The sequence below is a fragment of the Embiotoca jacksoni genome, unplaced genomic scaffold, assembly GCF_022577435.1.
Source record: "Embiotoca jacksoni isolate LCO1_2020_lvr unplaced genomic scaffold, fEmbJac1.0.p SCAF_12, whole genome shotgun sequence".
Lineage (NCBI taxonomy): Eukaryota > Metazoa > Chordata > Actinopteri > Embiotocidae > Embiotoca > Embiotoca jacksoni.
Window position 1 is genome coordinate 2,113,074 of NW_027185252.1, and position 14,037 is coordinate 2,127,110.

The 14,037-nt window shown below is 43.3% G+C and overlaps 1 protein-coding gene across 1 annotated transcript in view; it reads left to right on the forward strand.

Moving 5' to 3' along the window:
- The window catches only part of cdh11 (cadherin 11, type 2, OB-cadherin (osteoblast)), an 86,437-nt gene that overhangs the window by 35,471 nt on the left and 36,929 nt on the right, over positions 1 to 14,037 (forward strand). The window contains exon 2 of the mRNA XM_069144191.1: positions 3,731 to 3,785. The gene's annotated coding sequence lies outside the window, so the exon portion shown is untranslated. The remainder of the gene's footprint in view (positions 1 to 3,730; positions 3,786 to 14,037) is intronic.

Here is a 14,037-nt window from a genome sequence, read left to right on the forward strand (position 1 = left end):
CAACATTTGCAGACCGGTTGAAAACGACCAAAAAAAAAACAAAAAAAACCAGGAGTAAACTAAGCTGAGAAATGAAGCCTGATTGTGTCCCCAGACGACCTTGTTCCTGGCAGCTGCCATCCGTCTCTATTCATGTCGACTTCTGCTGAACAGCACTCGCACAACAACGCGTCACAATACAACAGAAATATTCATTTCCCGGCATTACAAAACGTGAGCTGAGCGGAGATGCTGCGTCAGGGTGCTTCGTAGGAGCAGTTCCATGAATAGGGGCCTTCGATGCGGACTGTAGATGCGCGTGATAACGGTCCGATCCGCTCGACTGTCCTATTATTAGGCGTACCGCGGGCCGTTTGGTCGTATTCATTCCAGCTAAAAAAACCACTGTACATCCAGGGCTGCGTTCGAGTGTCCTCACACATCATCGATTTTTTATTTATTTATTTTTTTTTATTTTTTTTTATCCCGATTGTTATTTATCGCCGAAATAAAAAAATTTGATTCGCGGATGGTCCCTTTTGTTTATCGTGGGGGGAAAAAAAAAAAAAAAAAAAAAAAATCACTCCTCCGAAATGAATGCAATTCATCAAAGTGAATCAATAGAAAACATTATCATTCTCTGGAAGCCTGCGTGCACGCGAGCGAAACATGTACACAAACAGAGTTGTTCGGCGGCGGGCCCGACGATCAATGAGGCCGCCGTTCATGCATTTCACGTTTCGCACCGCGACCGATTCAAACTGCGATCGTATTGACAGTATTGTCTCAGGCTCCCTAGCAATACCACAACGTGGTTAAACCCCCCCCTCCTCCTCCTCCCTCCCACCTCCTCTTCACATAACGAGCTGTCATTTTCTGGGTGGAGTGAGCTCAATCGTCCCCGCATGGAAAGCGGGCGGATTTAGCTGCAGATAATAACAATACGCACAATTGTGATCGGTGTAATTCCGTAGTGACATTACTCATATCTCGCTATAATGATTATAATGATTTTTTTTTTCAACGTGTAGTTACAAACAGCGCGGCACATTCGAGCTATTTAGACACGCGTGCCGAGTCGGCGTGTGCCGTTCCTCGTGCTCTGATAACAATTAAAAAAAAAAAACATTTTTAATTCTTTAACCAGGTGAGAGGAGGCGGCGTTCTCTGCATCCAAAGCAGGTGGATCTGCTGCAGGATAATAATGACGGCGTGATGATGATTGGTGTTATTTGCTGGAGGGATATTACCCACGCTGAACAATGAGGATTTGTCGTGACGCTCGGCTGATGATGAAGGCGTCTGTGGCTTCCGGTGATGCCGAAAACCACAGCCGATGTAGGACCGTGCTGTAAATTTGATTGCGCGGCTGCTGTCGCTTTCATGTAAAGCAAACAAGGTGTTCCAGGTCTTTGAATTAATTAGATGTTTAAGGTGGGGGAAAAAAAGAAGAAACGACAGTTTTCTCGATTGACAGACGAGCAGCTCTTAGTACGTCTAGAACTTGTTTCCGCAGAGCAGAATAAAATGCACCTGAAAACAATTTTCTGAGTTGAACCAAATTTAACGAAAGAAAAGACTTGTTCACTAACAGTATTGTTCACTAATAGTTAAAAAAAAATGCTTTCATGTTTGTATGAGGTTACAGTGTGTAGGGATGGAGCGTGAATTTCTAATATCCGTACAGTCGTTATAATCTAAAAAGTAGATTTGTATACGTGGGCGTTTTTAATGCGTTACTCCCGTCAGAAGGTGGCGGTTATGCGCCCTAAAGCTGTCTGCCAGCTGCCATTAAATAACACGGCCAGAAGGAGAACCTCGGAGCTAAAGATGTCCCGGTATCAGATGTCTCGGTTCGAACTTTAGGAAAGATGCATTCTGCTCGTTGGTCTGAAAAAAAACAAAAAACAAAAAAACCAAAGCCAACACATAACATGTTCTTGCAAAAGTCTTTTTATTTTTCTGCTGAAAGCTACTTGTGCTGATCTGTAAAAAAGAATGAAGGGGCGGCTAATTATTGGAGTCTCGGAGGCGTGTGATCTCTCGCTGCACATTTAAGAAGAAGTGGATAAAAAAAAAAAAAGAAATGTGGCATTGAAGATAAAGGCAGTCTTTGGGCCTTTTGATATTTAGCCATTACATCACTATAAAATATCTCCCTCGCAGTATTTCTTCATCTCCTCACTCGTGCCATCAGACGCACATAACTACTAGACAGGAGGGAACAAATCTTAGTGCTCCACTGCTTTCTACTGTTTTATTTTTTATTTTTTTTACCCTTATTCACTGGCTTGCACAAATCACTAATTTTCATTTTCACGCCGGAGAGCTGCTCAACCGGCGAGCGCCACGACGGGCTCCTACCCCCCCCGCCCCCCGCCACCCTCCCACCTCCCCGAGCCGCTCTGCTGGGACCGGCCGGGGTTAAGTAGCTTGCTCAAGGGCCTCTCAGCGGTAGTTACGGATGGAGGAGAGGAGCGCGGCCTGCTCCGTTCCCTGCCCGGAGAACACCTCGGGGTGATGTGGGAACGCGATGGATACATAACGGCAGCGGCTTCTGTTACATATCATGACCGGCTCTTCATCTCGCTACCTTCAGGCACCACAAACCAGACTTAAAAAAAAAAAAAAATATATAAGAACAACAGCAGTGAGCTCAAATGCTTAAACGGCAATACAGCGACTTACTAATGCACAAACTCATTTTGTGGACCAATATGAATGGTTTTACTTCGTCGTTAAAGCAGTATAGTGACAATCCTGCAATAGTATCTGCTGAGATTTATGTGTTTATATTTTGCTGTTGGAAATCCCATAAACAAAATCACATGCTTTGTTTGTTATCGGCACGTTAAATGGCCGTTTTCCGTCGTCGTCGTCGGGACCATTTGGCCGGCGGCGTCCTCCTCCTCCGCCTCGCCGACCCGTTATCAGTGACATTTATGAGCGAGTGCACCAGCAACAGGCACGCTGGACCTTCGTCGCCATGGTAACGATGACAAACACGAGGTTAACGCCGTGACGCGGTCGCAGTTTGGTTCGGTTCGGGCTCCAAAACCGACTTGGAACCGCTCGGCGGCGTCGAGCTAAACTGAAGTCAACGCGTGAATTAAAAGATGCTTCATTTATGGTTTCCTCTCTCCAGTCATGCAGACCGCTGTGAAGCTGTTTTGATAGAAAACTGTGAAATTGCGACAAATTTGGAAAGACAGCAAAGCAAAACAAAAAACAAAAAAAAACACAACAAAACAACACTTTGAAAATCTCAAGTCTTGCTGCCGTCTTTGTTGATGTAATCATGAGGGGGACTGAAAATGGGTTGTTGTTTTTTTGTTGTTTTTTTTTCTCCCCAGACTTGGAAATTCATTATCAGAGTTGAGCAAAGGAGCATTTAAAGAAGTATCTGGCAGCTTTATGTGTATTTAGAGGTTACGGGAGGTTTGTTTGTGAAGTTTTATTTTCTTATAAAAGTTGATTTCATATCTATAACGTCGACACATCACTTTGTATTTGTTTGTTGTCTCTTTCTTTTCCTTTTGTAATATAAATATTGATACAATGCCAATGCCTCTCTCTCTCCTGAATAACAACATGCAAATTATGATGACATATTGAGCACATCTGCTTGACACGTACCTGATTACATCACAGTTACATAACACGTGATGTCTCTGGACACGGTCCTCTTCAACAAACGTCGGCTCTTACGTGTGATTAATGTACATTTCCTCTCTCTCCTCTTTTCTTCCAGGCAGATCTGTGTCACAGAAAACCTTCATCGGATCCAGCAGAGTGATGAGCCAAAGGTGAGCTCTGCCATTTTGCTTTTTTTTTTTTTTTTTTTTTTCGTGCCGTTTGTCTGGAATCAAAAGGGATGTAAAGTGGCTTTGACACATCAGGTCACGCTGGCCCTCTTTAGCATTTTGTTAAACTGGCTCCCTCAGTTTCTTCTTTCATGTTTGTTTCCTACTTTTTGTCTTTCATCGAGACGTTTTCCCTTCTTCGCCTCCGTCTCTCTCAGTAATGATCTCTGTCCTTCACGCTTAATAGAAAATTATTCAAAATTGTTTAGCTTGTATTTGCCTACAGCAGCTTGTTAAAGAGGACTTGTAAAAAAAAAATATAAAATCGTATTTAATATGATCTCACGCCTGAAAATGTGGCTTACAATGCATTTGCCCTTTAGGCACATGTTCCCAAAGTCACCGTATCGCGCACCTCACATCTCCCATACTAAGCATTTTTCTATTCGCCTGAAAAAAAGAAAAAAAAAAAGTTGAATAGATTAAAGGCAGATCTAATCGATCCTGAGTGTGCTTATCTGTGGCTGGCAGGCTGACGAGCCGATTTCAGAACGGCATAGTCTAATCCTTCAACTGCAGGCTGCAAAACTGGAAAAAAAAAGACAAACAGGGAAGAAGACTCGCGTACAGTCGGTCAGACGAGAAGCACAGGGAGAAAGAAACCAGGGAATGTTGTAATGAAATCTGGGGAAAGACACCATGGAAGATTAATACACAGATTCTTTAAATATGAAGATCGTGATTGTGGGTACTAATAATAGCAATTAAAAAAAAAATATTTAAAAATGGAACAATAACGACCAACACATGACTCATTGCTAAAGTGATGACTATTCTGTAATGTTATTCACGCTGCAAGTACACAGTATATGCAGTATTTTGTCATATGACATTGACGTAACTCCGCCCCCTTTATCAAAAAGCTGAAACTGACCAATAGGTGTTTGAGATTATGATCTTAGATTAAACTATAAGTGTTTCCTCCAACACATTGTCTTGGGAAAGACACAAAACACGAGAACCCGCCAGTACACCGTCCGACGATGAGCGTCAGTTGGTCAGTAAACTCTACATGGACAACGTTATTCTGTGTTTGCCGTCATCCATCCATCTAGCCGTGTGTTCGTTTATCCGTTCATCCATTTACGTGCATCCAGTTAATCTCCGGCTCAAGAAAAAAAAAAAAAAAAAAAACAACCTCCCATGGGTCGGACGTGAAAGCTCGTCCTCCATCTGCCTGGATTATGCTTCGTGGCCTCTGACACGCGTCTCCCATCGACATCTATCGATTCCGTCGGTAACTTATTACGATCCTCTGTTTTGAAGCGCTGCGTGACGATTGGACGTTTAACCTATTGACCTCCGAGCCCCGACCGAAGCAAATATCCTGTAATAGGAGGCGTTCATCCACCTGACCTCCCTTCCGTCACCGTGACAACGCGGTGGCGGGCAGACTGACAGAGAGATTCGAGATTCTGCATGTCTGTCTGTCTGTCTTGTCTTGTCTTGTCTTTGCATTAGAAAAAGAAACAGAAAAAGGGAACAAAGGCGCTTATCTGAACGATTCTCAGGCGATACCATCTTCCTCTCTCCTTCTGCACCGCCCTCTCAGATGAGAGACTTTCTTCCTTTTGGCCTCTTGCCGCCGAGTCAAAGCAGCCGGTTTTGTTGCCTCGCGTGTGTTTCCTGTGGCCGTGAGACAGCAGGGAGGACATAACGACCGGCACTGATTCTCCCCTTCTGCACTGGTTTAGTCTGTGCGATGATACGGGGAGGTGGTTTCTAAATTACGCTCCATTTCAGCTCACAGGCAGTTGAGCCACAGAGCTCTGCCTCCGCCAAAGGCTCGAGTCTTGGTAAAATTAATCTTGTCAGGCGCAGCAGAGCCGCGCGATCATCGGCGCTTCGGGTTCGATGAGACACAGAGTGGATTTAAGAAGCAGTTCCCCCCCCCCCCATCACCTCCTCCTCCACCCAAAATGATTTCACATTACGGGCGCTGCTGTTGCTATAATCGCCGCTTTGGCTTTTGTTTGCATACAGATCACGGTGACGGTACGTTGTTTTAAGTTGTGTGCCGATTTCTTTTTCAAGCATCGAGTAAAGTGAAATGTAGAACAAGCAGTAGCTTCAGTGTGACGATTCCAGACTGAGAAACTGAAGCGAAGAATTTCCCCTGAAACTGCAGCGGGCTTCTGCCAAAAAACGTTTTACCGAAAGACGTCAAAAGAGCCGACTCAGCAACCCGAGTTCTCCGACGTAGTCGTCGTCTGATCTACCGACTAGCTTCAAGCATCAGTCACGTCGCGGTCGCTCCTCGCGGCCTCTGCGTCTCACTAACTTTCGCTCTTTGTAGATGTTTCCGGAGGATCTTAATTACTGCAGATCCTGCAGCCACTTAAAAATGACAACAAAAAAAAAAAAAAACCAAGATTTCAACAGACGACAGATGCGATATGCTAAAAGACGCTCATTTGTTCTTGGGACTCTTGATCATTTCATGGCAATGTTCACAAGTGTGCTCAAACGAAAGTCTTTACAAGAAGCCAGAAAAGTTCAAGCTTTTGTTTAATGTCACACTGACAGTTAAAAAAATGGCGTCCTTAACCTACAGAAGAAAAGAAAAAAAGAAAAAAGTCTGACATTTGAAAACCCCTGAAAACCTTCAGTGCAACAGTGAATGTTAACAGAAGCAGAAAAAAATGCAACGTGCAGCAGGTTCCCACGTGTAGAGTATCGCCGCATGAAGTCAGCGGAGGGTTCGACACGGGTGCCGATAAGCGAGTGGCAAAAAAAATAATGTGGTTAAAACTCATTAACTATCGGGCTCGTATATCTTTTAAAAATGTGACACTGACGTGTGTCTGGGAGGACAGATAAGGAGCAGGAATTAGGGAGGAGGAGATCTTTATTTATTTATTTTTTTCCCAGGGATTTACACAGACGGAGAGATTTTAATGCCCTCTACCAGTATTGATCGTCCAGCGGTCTGACTGATTGAAAGCTAGATATAGAAGAGCGCACGTCAATAAAATACTAAAAAAAAAAGAAGAAAAAAAACCTGGGGAGAGTTTAAAGACACTCCCCTTCACCACCCACACAAACAAACACAAACAAATAAAACACAAACAGTTGGATGCAATGAAACCCGTTCCAGAAATCCACTGAGCCGAAGCAGTGATAGTTTGAGGTGCCGGGAGGTCGTCCGTCAGTCAAATATCCCCCCCCCTGCCCCCCGCCCCCAAATAAACTCATTTTAACCTGTTAAAAGGCGTTTGTTTTTGTTTTTTTTCTTCAAAGATACAACATGTTAAGAGCTCAAAAGTAAATGACACGATCTGAAAATAATAGCAACCTGTCATGTTTGTTCCAGATCGAGCTCGTTTTAGAGGGATATCAGAGGTTTGAGTTGGTGTTTGTGTGTTTTTTGCTGATGGTTTATTTTGGATATTGCGAGTGTAAATGAAAACTGGCAGAGTTCTGGATAAGAGTATTAACTCGATGCCAAAAAAAAAAATGCGCGCGAGGAACTTTGTATTAGAAGTCTTGGAAACCGACTCCTTCAGGCTTTAAATCATTTTAACTGCGGAGAAAAATCCAAAGTGAGATTGTTCCTGTTTCCAAATGACACCAAGTGAGACATCATGAAACCATTATGCGGATTGATGTAATTGTTCATTTCATTTAATAAAATATCGACCAATTTGAGATTCTCTCAGAGCTAAAACTGGTTAGACAATTTCGGTCTTTTCATAAACTGGTCTTCGGTGATTGGATAATTAGGCTAAAGTATAACTGAAAATGTTGACTCGATCCACAGGAATCCGCCCCGTTAGTCTGCGGTGTTTAACAATCACCGGAGTTCCTCGTGGACATAAAGATACGCCGCGAGTCTTACTTGCGGGTAAACCCACAAAGTCTGACTCAGAGGGCGATGCAAAGCTCCTCCTCCGCACCATTTTCTGAGAAGAAAAAAAAACAACAACTGCCCGAGATGTTTGCTTTTAAAATAGCTGCACAGGTGACGATGTAATCGTCGTAGCTTTTGGGAACGTCGAATGATGAAATCGGGTAACAACGTTTAATTTGAAAGCTTAAATCTCCTATCGGGGAGAGAATGACTTTTCAGAACGGAGGGGAAATTGCTTTTTAGGTGCTCAAAGGATGCAAGAAAATGGAGTTATCCCTCCAATATGAGATTACAGTGCTCGGCTTGATCAACCGAGCCGACCGCCACGAAGCCACCTGCGCTGGATTTCACCAAGAACTAGAAAAAACAGCACGTTTTGACCCGAATGTGTCGGGTTGCTTTATTTTGGGGGTCTTTTTCTAAACAGATATGAACCATTACATGTGGATCAAACGGGACGTGCAGACAGACAGGTTTACGATTTCGATTTGAGATGTATTTTTCCGTATTCCTTCCACGCAAGAGCCCGAGATGGATTTCATTTTAATTCTGCTCTGCTCTGGCCTTTATCTGTGTTGTTGTGCCCTGAATTTGATTTCACCGCTCCGTTTCTTCGGCTCTTCCTCCCCTCGCCGCTCTCTTTTTCTGTTTTTTTTTGTTTTTGTTTTTTTTGTTCCCTTCCTCCTCGTCGTCGGTACGTTTCACTCTGTTCCGCGCGCAGATCAAATGTAACTATCCAATAAGCATCGTCACGGGGCGGAGAAGAAAAAAAAAATGTTTAAAAAAGAGGAAAAAGAACGAGCAGATAAATGTGTTTGCGGTGAGATTACCATGCATCGTAAACCCATAAACCCCCGCAAGGAATCAAGAGGGCTGGAGAGGAGAGAGGAGAGAGGGAGACAGAGAGGGAGGGAGAGAGAGACAGAGAGAGACAGAGAGAGAGACAGAGAGACAGAGAGGGTTTCAGGGACAGAGAGGGAACTCAACTCAAGGGACGGATAGCGAGGGCAGAGAGAAGAGATGCAAATATGGATGATGGTTAACAGTCGAGTCAGCAGAAAAAAAAAGCAAAAATAGAGTAGAAGAATGAGTGTGGGGAAAAGTGAGAGAGCAGGAGGAGAGCAGGGAGAATGTCAGACGGCAGAAGATACTGAAATACAGAGATATAGAGGGTAAAAGAAAAAAAACAAAACAAATGTAAACCCCCCAGGATTAACTATCTCATTTCTCTTTGTAGGAAGAATGAGGGGGGTGCGTGGGGGGGGGCGAAAGAGAGGATTTCCACTTCCTATCCTCTCAGCCTCCCTTTGATATCTCTCTCTCTCTCTCTCTCTCCTTTCTGTCTCATATTTTAATATCTTTAGTCTCTATTCATCATGCTGGAACAGACTCGCTGAGCTCACTAAAGAATGAACACACATGGCTAACCTGGCTGGACACAAATCCCTCTCTGTTACCCCCCCCCCCCCTCCTCTCCCCTCTCCCCCCACTGTTTGGCAACTTCCCTTGATCTCTTCATTTCTCTCCCATCATTTGTTTCCTCAAATTTGGTTTGTGGAGGACTTTGAAGGAGGCGTCGTTTCTTTCTTTCTCTTTCTTTCTTTCTTTCTTTTTTTGTTTTTTGTTGTACCTGCCTCTTTGTTCTCCATCTGTGGCGTTGTTGGCAGCTGTGAGAACTGTTGCGCGGAGGCCAACAACCAAACCACAGCACTCGGCGCGGCTGCGGTCGCTTTTAACGAGCTTTTGCTAATAAGATGAATGAGCTTTCCCGCTGATCAGTTAACGGCGCATTCAGGGGGCCTCCTGCAGCGTGGGGATTTACAGGTTTTTTTGACAGGATACACAATTGAAAAAAAAAAAAAAAAAAAAAAGATAAATTGAAGAAAATAAAGGCCGGGGCGATTGTAAGGCCGTTTAAAACACGCAGTCAACAGATTCTTTAGATTTAGTTCGTGAAACCCCGCATGTGCACGTATGGTATTTTTTGATTTACCACATTTGTTCTTTGACCTCTTTGTTTGAAGTTAAGAGGGTACTTAAGGAAAAGGAAAGAAAAAAAATCTATACACAAAAATTTTTTTTTTTATAAATTTATAGAGTTGTTTACAGACTTTATTGCTGGTTTTCTCGTGGTTTTTTTTTGGCCTATTTTGCCTTGTTTTGAACACTTTGAAAGGATTTAATTAATGAATACATGTCACAGAAGAATTGAAGGTTTCCCTCATCGTTTCTCAGCTACTTTCACTTTAAACGTCCACTTTAAATGTCCTTAAAAATGACTTTTCAGTGTGACCTTATCCAATGAAGGTTAAGGTTAAAGGTGTGAGTGATGCACTTTTTTTCTTTTTTTTTTTTTTTTGTTCTATTTCGCAGCGTTAGTCGTTTGGATCCTCTTGTCAACAAACTCGGCCCGCATGTTCGGGGATCACAGCCGCCGCCCCGATAAAAAGCTGCACGCTCGCCACACTGCTGCTGAAACGGGACGAAACTAAAAGAAACGGTTTCACAGCCGCAGTGTGAAACAGGTTCTGAAGTGAATCTCGGGCCGCTGCTGCAGCGTCTCAAGTTACTCTCCCCTCTGCTTTCCCTTTTCCCCTCAGCTCCCCTTCACTCCAGTTCGACGCTCTCCTTCTTCTTCTCTCCGATTCTTATTGTTCCCTTAAATTTCCTTTTTGATTTGGGGTCATTTTTTTTTGTTTTTTTGTGGTTGTTTTTTTGTTTTTTTTTAGCCGTGGTACGCCACTTGACATTCTTCTCTCGTTCCGCTATCTGTGTGGTACCGATTTCAAAATCCCCGTTGCTATGGGACACAACAACAACAACACAACCACCTCTGGTTGGCAAACAACACGGTGAGAAAGGGAAAGTGTTGACAAAGATTGGGAACACGCTCTCTTCTTTTCAGTCGGTTTTCAGCCGTTCGACTGCTGCGACTCGCCTCCCCACCAGCAAATGTTCCACCGAGATCGCCTCGAGACTATTTTTTATTTATTTATTTATTTTTTGCAAAAGGCTCGGTGGCTGCATCCTGGATTTAGCGCTGCCCGAGACGATTGTGATGGGGGTTTAAAGAAATACAAAACAAGCCACAGTGTTTTGTTTTTTTTGAATATACGGGTGCAGCCAGAACAGCGTGGTGGCTCTAAATCTGGATTTTCCCCAAAAAACACAAATCTGCAGGAAACTATGACAAAGCGACCAGTTTCTTGCACGTGGATTCATTTATTGAACGGTCCAGTTGATATTTCAGGAGAAAAAAAACACTCCTGCCTTGAATATAAAAAGTCATAATGGCTGTCATGTTGCATTTTTAAAGACATAACAAGTTCGACAGAGCCTCCAGCTCCCAGACTTCTGTGCAGAGGGATAAATCTTTCTCTGTATTTGCTTTACACCCTCCCTATTTTTCTGTTTTTTTTTCATTGTGGTTGTGTGGCCTCTCTCTCTCTCTCTCTCTCTCTCTCTCCATCTCTGTCTCTCTCCCCCTCTCTCTCCTACCTTCCCTCATTTGTGGTCATCTGTCCCAGCTCTGCGAGCCCTTAAGAATCCAAAGCATTTTATTTTTCCTTTAGCCTCAAATCAATTCCAGACGCCACCGTTTCCTGCCCCCCCCCCTACCCCCCACACCCTACCCTCCATCTCCCCCTCCCACCCAGTCTTTAGGGGTCTACAGACCAAAACCACACACAAACAGTCAGAAAGGCAAGAGGCACTAAGGCTCAGGTTTTTCTTGCTTTTTTTTTTTTTTTTTTTCCATAGCATAAATTCCTCAGTTTCCTCCCTCTCCAAATTTCGATTCCAGGAATCGCGTACGTTTGTGCGCGTCTGTTCTTACGATGGAGAAGCTTTTTTTTTTCCCTTTCGGTGTTTTCTCTCCCCTCGTCTTATCATTTCTCTCTTGCATTAAAAGGTACAGCGACGGTGTCACCGATCTCCCGCGACGTGGCGCGCGAGTGCGACGGTGAACTCCGATCCTCTGCAGATGTCTTGAATGACTTGTTTTTGTTTTTGAACCCCTTCCTTCCTTCATTAACCGTGCGAGGACGTCGACGCGCATAAAGGAGACGACCGGGTGGGAGAAAAAAATGTCTGGCTTCATCCGAGGAGCGGTTTTGTCCTCAGAGAGATATAAAAAATAAAAATAAAAAAAGAGAATAAACAAGAATGAAAATGAAACAAACTTGTGATGATCTGCAGCAACGTGTGATTATCCAAGTTCATTTTCTGTTCCTGAGCGAGTTCCCAAAGTCTTCCACAGTAATTACAGCGTCATTCTAAACGCTGGATTGCAAAGCTATAATTGCTACAACGGATCCTTACTGGACTGTGACAGAAAATTGAAAGATGGAAATGAATACAAGGGGATACAAAAAAAAACAAAAAAAATACAAAAAAAAAAGAGGAAAGAAACAGAAATACGAACATTAGGAAGGCAGAAGAAGAAGAAGAGCAGAGCGAGAGAGGAATAATTAAATTGCCGGTTAATTAAGGATGCCCTTCCAAACTGCAGTCAGGAGGTTTCTATTAACTACAACATAGTTGTTAGCACGAGGACTTTCCACAACACCCCTTTTTTTTCTTTTCTTTTTTTTTTTTAAATCTTCCCACTTTTAATTCTAACGTTGGCTGTTTTGGACATCACTCGGCATAATTAACTGCGACCGCCTCTAATGTGGAGTTCATCTTTGTCCAATTGTCGGGAGTAAAAAAAAATAAATAAAAAGGAGTAACGCTTGCACGAGAAGTTAAAGCCCATGAAGAGGGCATTCCCGTGCATAACCAACAACCAATAAACAGCGGTCAGCGGGCTAATTGGAAGCGCATTGTCTCGCCTCGAGCCGACCGGCGTCTCATCAGCTCGCCCCGTTGTTTCACCGTCTATTCCGGTCCGCTCATTTTCGGTCGAACGCAGGGAGCTGATCGGTTCGTTCATTAACGTCTTTTCAGCCCCGGAGGATTTTTGGGGTTTTCTTTGCGAATTTTTAAAAAGGCCAAATCAGGAACAGCAGAGTGACGCGCTGCAACGTTCCCTTCTTCATTATCGCCTTTGTTTATGTTTTCATTGTGTTTCCGCTGCAGTGAAAACAGATTTTTTTTTTTTTGTTTGTTTTTTTTGGGCATTGTGTCTTTTTATTGAAAGCTATGAGCTACAAAAGGAAACAGACTTTTTTTTTTTTTTACTTTCTGGGTGCCGAAAGTTACATATTTCTTTCATGACTGAAAGTTGTATGAAAATGTGTTTTGACTGAACAAATGATGAATTATGAAGCTACTTCAGTCACCACGCAGAAGACAAAAAGCGCCCTTTCTGAGTAGGGGGGAGGAACACGCCAACGATCAGTTTTTTTTTGATAAATGCGGGATGTGATCAGACATGCTGTCGTGAGAGAGATGAACCGGGGTCACGTTGATTCAAAACAGCGAAGAATACAGTCTTGTTCAAAGGCACCGAACATGTTTCTCCAACGAAGTTGAAAAGCAACACGTCTCATCTGCAGAAAACATGTTCCGGATGCACATAATTTAACGCCAACTGCATATTATTTCCATTTAAAACGATGTGGGATTCTCAGTGATTCCAGGACGCTAATGGGACGGAGCAAACGCTCTCCAAACACACACGTGCTGGAAGCCGAGTTTATTCTCGTGAAATTAAAGGCCTTTTTTTGTTGTTTTTTTTGCTTTTTTGAACGGACTAATTTAGCTCCGCGTGTAAATTAGACTTTTCAAACACAACAATGGCAGAGTTAATTAGGTGCTAGTTAGCTGAACGCAACGAATCGGGGGGTTTGTGCGCGCTATCAGCACGTTGTTTGTTTGTCTTCTTCATTATCAGCTTTGTTCATTTGGCATTCTTGAAATTAACATAACATGCCCGACGTATTTGTTGTGCCAACAGCAACGTTGGAGGACTTGATAGTTTCTATCCCCCCCCCCCTCTCTAATTTGGATTAATGATTTCTCCTTTGATAAAAGCAGTTGTACTACTGAGTGCTTTTCAAACAGGGACCTGAGTCGAGATAAAAAAAATTTTTTTTTTTTTTTTTTTTTAAAAACACTGATGGACAGACAACAAAATAAATAAATAAATAAATACAAATAAAAAAAAAAGATTTTAGAAGGAGGTAGACCACAACAAGGTAAGTGCAATCCGTGTCTTTCTTGTATCACCACCTGTCCGCAGAACAAAGCGCAGCGAGGATGAAACAACAACCCGCCGCCCCCTGCCGTGCCGCGCATGAGCCTGTGCATCAAAAACACTTCCTCAATAATTGACTCGAACCAAGAGATCACTCAGCTGTACCTCCGACTGCTGTACGCGGTGTTCCCCCCCCCCCCCCCCCC